The sequence below is a fragment of the Anomaloglossus baeobatrachus genome, unplaced genomic scaffold (assembly GCF_048569485.1).
Source record: "Anomaloglossus baeobatrachus isolate aAnoBae1 unplaced genomic scaffold, aAnoBae1.hap1 Scaffold_480, whole genome shotgun sequence".
In the NCBI taxonomy this organism is placed as follows: Eukaryota; Metazoa; Chordata; class Amphibia; order Anura; family Aromobatidae; genus Anomaloglossus; species Anomaloglossus baeobatrachus.
This window is the reverse complement of record NW_027444147.1, coordinates 160,203-168,025: the sequence shown is the minus strand read 5'-3', so window position 1 is coordinate 168,025 and position 7,823 is coordinate 160,203. Positions and strand designations below refer to the sequence as shown.

The 7,823-nt window shown below is 45.3% G+C and overlaps 1 pseudogene; it reads right to left on the bottom strand.

Moving 5' to 3' along the window:
• Positions 1–261: 261 nt before the first annotated feature.
• Positions 262–468, bottom strand: LOC142281713 (U2 spliceosomal RNA; annotated as a pseudogene).
• Between the last annotated feature and the right edge of the window lie 7,355 nt (positions 469–7,823).

Sequence of the window (7,823 nt, the reverse complement as noted above, 5' to 3'; positions counted from 1 at the left end):
GATCTAGATAAGACTGAGAATAAGATACTGCACGGGACATAGCAGAGTTGGTCAAGTTGAGTGGAGATGAGTTTGCTATTTGGCACAGCTTTTGCATCAATAAAGCAAGTAAAAGGTGTGAAAGATAAAAAAAAGGGTGAAAGTGTGAAAAGTGAATTGGCCAAATTGAGGTGCATATAAAGTTTTTGCTTTCTTTCAATTCACTAATGGGGCTCATTTGAATCAGGTGAATTGAGTTCTGCTTTTGGAAACTGGGTTAAGAAGGGGTGCACCGGTCCTGGAGGTACTGCAATACCAGGTCAATGCGTGGAGTGGACAGAGCAAGATTTTTTCCATCTCCTTGTTCTAAAAATCCATTTAATATATGGTCCCCAGAGAGGGGACGTATCAGATATTAAACTGATAAGAACAGATTTAATTTTTTTTTTTTTCTGTTTATCAGTAGGACTTCAAAATAACAAAGGTGATCGCCTCCCGTTGCCTGGGAACCGTCCAGGCACAAGAGGGCTATGTGTCACCAGAAGGCGCACACACTTCCTCAAGGCCGGCAGACGTGCAATCCCAGGCACCTTCCAGTACCGACCAAGGTAGCGTCCTCCGAAACTACACTTGATCTTAGCCAAAAGGCCGAGAAGCTATAACCCGAATTGGTTACGGCCTTGAGTGGCACCCTGGCCTATACCGGACACATCTTAGGGAGAGGGAGACAAACCCACGCCTACAGAAGACATTTTGTCACCCAAGCCAACCCTTGAAAAGGCTGTTTTGCTGAGCAAAAACAAGAAGAATGATGCTTTTTGCAGCCGCCGCCCACTGCAATTAATCTGAATAACTCCTCCTCCTCCAAGCACCTCCCCTCCCCCTTGCAGTCTTTCCAATTCATGATACAAAAAGACGGACGGACAGGACAGGACAGGACAGGCTGCCTGACTTTCCGTCACTGCCACCCTTTGCCATCCTTGCCCGTAGAAAGCCCTTTCATCATCCCCAAACACTAATCTTTTCCCTTCCCTTCCCAGCTGCGTCTCACTCCCTTTCATTAGGAAGTGAGCGCAGCCTTTTCTCCGTTCTGCACATGCGCGACGTTAAACACAAATGTGCAGGCGTGCGTTCCATTAGCCTCACTGCATTCCACTCCCATACAGGAAGTGGGCGCAGCTATTACTACGGTCGCACATAAAAGAACCCACGGCCACCACTGCACACAGCTGACTCCACCACAGGACACCCACTTCTACACCAACGCAGGTAAGACAGGATCGGCACCTCTATGCTCCCGTTACAATCAGGCTCAGTCACCATGTGATAACGCTCTCAACTCTTTAGTTGCAGGCTCCCCTTGCTTCACCTCCACTGGCTGTGCTGCCATTTCCTCTCCCACCTGGAAGGTATACTTTATTCCACTATTTTCCTGTTTCTCTCTTCCCCCTTTTCCCATAACCTACTTTTATCTGCATTTGTGGGGTATCTATATGCTATTTACATCATAGTTTTATTCATTAATATGGAAGGGAAGAGTGCCCATGAGTGTTGAACTGCGGAGAGCAAGAGATTAAGCTGCTCCGATTTGCCACCATTGATAAGCTGTTCTCAGTAGATACACATGCTATCCAAACAGCAGCATCCACCATTGCTTCAGCCCACCCATTCAGTGACAGCTCACCAAGTCAGCCAGAGGAGTGGTGTAAGGAATTACACGTAGGCACTGACTCCACACCTTCACATCACAAGAAGGGGGTCTACAGGCTAGTGCAAGAATACGAGCAAGTCTTCAGCAAACATCCGCTAGACTTTTGAAGAATAAAAGGGGTCAAACACTACATCCCCACAAGTGCACACCCACCCATCAAAGAGAGATATAAGCCAAAACTACCTGCACATTACCAGTGTACCAAGGACATGTTGAGCAACATGAAGGAGGCTGGGGTTATCCGTGACAGTTGTAGCCTCTGGGCAGCTCCGTTGGTCCTGTTAAAGAAGAAGGACAGCACCACTCCCCTGTATTGAGGAATAGCTAGCTGCATTGAGAACTGCAAATTATTTTTCTACCCTTGATCTCACTAGTCGCTATTGGCAAGTGTCTGTTGCTGAGGCAGACCGGGAGAAGACCGCCTTTGCCACCCCGATGGGTCTCTGCGAGTTCAAAAGCATGCCCTTCGAGCTGTGCAATTTGCCAGGAACCTTCCAGAGGCTGATGGAATGCTGCTTGGGACACCGAAACTTTGAAACGGTACTGCTATACCTTTATGATGTTATTGTTTATTCTAAAGCAAACAAGATTTTAGGGTGTATAAAAAGGGAGATTAGATCCGGTGATCCCAACGTATTGTTAACCCTCTATAAATCACTTGTAAGGCCACATCTGGAATATGGGGTAAAGTCCTGAGCAGGTTGATAACCATTGGTTTGAGCATGGTAGGGTGTAGTGCGCATCTTCCTGCATCGGTAAAAGCTGCAGAAGTCCTTGAAGATTTCCGCTTCAAAGGCAGTGCCTTGATCTGTGAGGACTCTCTCTGAGTAGCCATGAGGTCTGCATAAGTGTGCTTGGAAGACCTTCGCTGCAGTATGGGCCATTAGATCTTTGACTTGTACCACAACCATAAATCTCGAGTAGTTGTCTACCATCGTAAGTGCATACGTGAGCTCGCCTCGATATTCTGCAACAAAACTCCCTTTTTCGATTTCAGTTTCAGCAAACACTCCTCTTCCTGTAGAAAATATTTATCATTACCTAAGACAGTCATTCTAATGCATGACAATATTAAGGCAATTTAGTTAAAACTTGTTTTAACTCACCTTTAAGGGGATTGATGTATTTCATGGTCAATCCAGGTTTGTCAGTGATGGCACTGACATAATGTATGGCGTCTTTTTCGGGCGTTATCCTTTGCCTTTTCATTGTGAAAATCCAGTTGCCTATATCAAAGCAAATTCTACTACTTGTAAAGTATGCAGAAAATGAAATGTAGAACATATAACATCAACTGCTTAGGAACGCATCATAGGTTAGTACTTAAAAGGATATTGTCATGTTCTAGTCATAATGCAAGCTGGACATTTTTCATGTTACCCTGTAATCGCCGGCCTGTTCTAATGCTCACAAGCCAAGATATAGGCTCAGCTGCTAAGGCTTCCCTCTGCCTTCTGAATGAAACTTGAATATGTCTGGCTCACTGTGTATATAGCAGGTGCTCAGAAAAAATAAGAGTCAATTCAATAGAAATAGCTCTGGCACACTATAGTGATCAATAACGTAAGAAAAGAACTCTTGGAATGCTGAAAATTCTTTATTTGTGCAAAAGGATAATTCATCCAACGTTTCGACCTTGTTTTTAGGTCTTTATCAAGGATAAAGTTATCTAAGATCATAAAGGGTTACAAAACCATATAAACACGTAATTAGTACATAGCACAACATAACAGTACAATATATTGCTACTTGAGAGTACAATGGGTCAAATGACCATGATGCACATACAAAAAATTTTTCCAAAGCCATAGTGAAAACATTTGTACTGAGGAAAGAAAATTTCCACATGACCTATCTGGAGAAACATTCTGGATCAAACAACCAAAAATAGTCAAGCAGGTAAATACACACCTATATGGATAACAGGATGATATGTGTTCAATTGTATAGCGTCATTGCCATTAAGGTACAAATGGAAAACTTGCAATCCTATATAGTGAAGGAAATGAACACATATCATATCAAAGAACACAGGAACATGGGTGTGAGAAAAACCTCAATGTTTATACTTTGTTCTTTATAATGGTGTGAACATGTATATGTCTCAGTACCTTATGCACTTGAGAATTCTAGTGAGTAGATGATGAAAGCCTATTTCAGAACTGGAATCGGTAAATAATTGTAGGTGGAATCTAAATGAAAAGATGGTACAAGTGTTATCATGACACGTGGGCTATAACACAATGGACCGTGTGACAAAGAAGAAAGGAGAGAAAGAAGAGGAAGAAAATGCAACTACCTGTAACATTACGTGATAGTCACTGGTAAGTATCACTTGACAATTCAAGTGAAAAAGGATTCCTTTATTAAAGGGTTCTCAGTCGCCTCAGGATCATGAAATACTAGGGTAAATGATATGAGAATGGGTAAGAAGCACCACTAAAGGAAATATGAGATGCAGGACATATATCTATAAACCCCTGAACTACATGATAGAAATAAAAAGAAGAAAAAAGAAAAAAAAGAAGAAAGAAGAAGAACACATAGAATGCGGAAAGAGAATGGGTACAACTACCTGAGTTACTGCAGGGAGGCCCCTGGTTGGTATTGTGAGGGTTAGTGGAATTCCTTCACTGAAGGGTTCTCAGTTGCCTCAGGTTCGTGAAAAATGCTATAGACAAATAATGCCCGGAGAAAAGGGGTTCATATACAGCGAATAATGGTAATACAAGGTACATGTGTCACATGTAATAGTATATATATATATATTGTACTAAGCTCTACACCAGAAATAGAAAGTAGTCCCTCTGCCTTCTGTCTAGGTGCCCTGAGTTATGTCCTGTAAACTGTCACAGCGACCCAGACACACATGTGTAGTATGGGAATATCCCTGCTGAGATGCCAGTGCTAGAGCACTCGTTTGCTGTGGAGTTGAACGCTATGTGAGCAGTTCTTACCTTCAATGAGCAGAAGTCTCTTTTTTCAGATTTCAATATCTCTGTGGGTATCTGGCAGAAATATGGAATACTCTTTACTGCTAAGACCCTGTACACCACTCCCACTAAAGGGGGCTTTACACGCTGCGACATCGCTAATGCGGAGTCGTTGGGGTCACGGAATTTGTGACGCACATCCGGCCGCATTAGCGATGTTGCTGCGTGTGACACCGATGAGCGATTTTGCATCGTTGCAAAAACGTGCAAAATCGCTCATCGGTGACATGGGTCTCCATTCTCGATTAACGTTACTGCAGCAGTAACGATGTAGTTCGTCGCTCCTGCGGCAGCACACATTGCTCCGTGTGACACCGCAGAAACGAGGAACCTCTCCTTACCTGCCTCAAAGCCGCTATGAGGAAGGAAGGAGGTGGGCGGGATGTTCCGGCCACTCATCTCCGCCCCTCCACTGCTATTGGGCGGTCGCTCAGTGACGTTGCTGTGATGCCGCACGAACCGCCCCCTTAGAAAGGAGGCGGTTCGCCGGTCACAGCGACGTCGCCGGGCAGGTAAGTATGTGTGACTGGTTCTGTTCGGTGTTGTGCAGCATGGGCAGCAATTTGCCCGTGTCGCGCAACAGATGGGGGCGGGTACCCACACTAGCGATATCAGGACCGATATCGCAGTGTGTAAAGTAGCCTTTAGTCACATGACCAAGACTGTATCTGTGTCCCTACAACACACTTGAGACAAATGTGTGTGTGAGCCTGCATTGTGGGGTATATATAATATATTATAGAGCTGGGAAGGATCATTCTAAGCAGTGAGCTGTTCCAGTATTTGTAGGAAAATACCCAGTAGAAGCCTCAAACACAGCACCAATACCTCCCATCAGTATCCCACCACAGTGCCATGTAACCCATGCCCTACACTCCCATCTACACCAATACTATACAGGCACAAACTAGTATATCTGACTAAAAACCCCCAAAATATGAAGAACGGCCTATAGTTGAGTGTGGATATAAAATCTATGTGAGCAGAGCTAGAATAGAAATCACTGATCGCATTGAAGTCATTCTGACCATAAATCACCATGATATCAAGGTGAGGAGTTGTGTGTTACTGCTGGGAGGAAAGGGTTAACAGTGGAATATTAAGGTGCATTTCTGTGTGCAGTGTTACTAGTCAATGTAACAATTCAGTATGAGCTGCTCTTGGTGCCGGGGGAGGGAGATGCTCTCCTGAGCAAGATAGATGGGGAATGAACATGATATCTATATAGTGTAAGGCAGGGGGTCTCAAACTCGGCTGGGTGTATGGGCCGCACAGAGGAAAAAAATAATGTGGGGGGCTGCATTCTTTGCAGGACAAAGTGACATTTTTATTGGTACCATATATATATTTTTTTTTCACACACCTTTGGATGACTGATTTTCAACATTTTTCACTTGTTTATTATAACAAATGTGCACATTCTTTGGTTAAATCTAAAAAAAAAAAATTGATGTTAAAAAAAAGTTATGCCTTATTTTGTTTTTTTTACATTTTATCCCTTTCTTTTAACTAATAGTGTTACAATTATGACGCTAGCGTTTTGTGAAGGGAATGCTTTGCCTACTTCCGTGACTATGGCCTTCCAGAACTGCTGCATTTTGGCTGACCTCTCCGCCTCGGGAATAAGAGACATAAAGTTCTCCTTGTAGCGTGGGTCTAACAGTGTTACCAACCAGTAATGATTGTCGGCCAAGATGTTCTTAACGCAAGGGTCACGAGACAGGCAGCTTACCATAAAGTCATCCATGTGCGCCAGACTCTTAACAGCCATCACTTCAATATCCAGACCAACACGATGACTGAACATGCTGTCCTCCTCCTTCTCCTCCTCCTCCTCCTCATCTACCCTGTCCTCTGGCCAGCCACGCTGAACTGAGCATATGACTGGTATGCATGTCATATCCTCAATTTGGTCGGAGAGTTGCTCCATGTCTTCATCTTCCTCCTCGTCATAGTCCTCCACTGCACGTTGTGATGAGACGAGGCTGGGCTGTGTGTTATCACCCACACCCACTACTGTTTCTTGCTCCAACTCATCGTGTTCCGCCTGCAATGCATCATGTTTGGTTTTGAGCAGAGACCGTTTTAGAAGGCAGAGAAGCGGTATGGTGACGCTAATAATGGCGTCATCGCCGCTCACCATCTTGGTGGAGTCCTCAAAGTTTTGGAGGATGGTACATAGGTCGGACATCCATCTCCACTCCTCAGGTGTTATGTGTGGAGTTTGACCCATTTCCCGATGGCTTAGGTGATGCAGGTACTCAACAACTGCCCTCTTCTGCTCACATATCCTGATCAACATGTGCAGAGTTGAATTCCAATGCGTGGGGACATCACACACCAGTCTGTGAGCCGGAAGATGCAAATGACGCTGAAAGCCGGCAAGGCCGGCTGAAGCAGTAGGTGACTTTCGAAAATGTGCAGACAGGCGGCGAACTTTTACCAGCAGATCAGACAGCTCTGGGTATGAGTTTAGAAACTGCTGAACCACGAGGTTGAGCACATGGGCCACGCATGGAACATGTGTCAGCTGGCCTCGCCTCAAAGCCGCCACCAGGTTCCGGCCATTGTCACACATAACCTTTCCTGGCTTTAGGTTCAGAGGTGTGAGCCAGTGATCTGCATGCTGTTTTAGAGCTGTCCACACCTCTTCTGCATTGTGGGGTTTGTCACCTATGCAGATTAGCTGCAGCACAGCCTGTTGCCGCTTCGCCGAGGCAGTGCTGCAGTGCTTCCAGCTTGGGACTGGTGTGGAGGGTAAAGTGGATGAGGATGCGCAGGAGGAGGAGGAGGCTGAAGAGCATGACATTCCGGAGCTGTAGAGTGTGGGTGAAACCCTGACTGAGGTAGGGCCTGCAAACCTTGGTGTGGGAAGGACTTGTTCCGTTCCTCGCTCAAACTGGGTCCCAGCTGGGCTGGGCTGGGTCCCTACCCGGCTGGGTAGGGCGTTGTGGGGGGTTTGTCTATCTCCGTTTGAGGTGAGTTTGTTTAAGTTAGCCTTTTCTTTGGCGTTTTTTGGAGCCCTGCGGGTTGGGGAGTTGGTATCGCCCAGTAAGGCGTTCCCCGGGGGCTTGGATTGGGGTGACATTATGTCAGTGGAAAACGGAGTTGAATTTTGGATTAGGAAATCGAAAACTGAT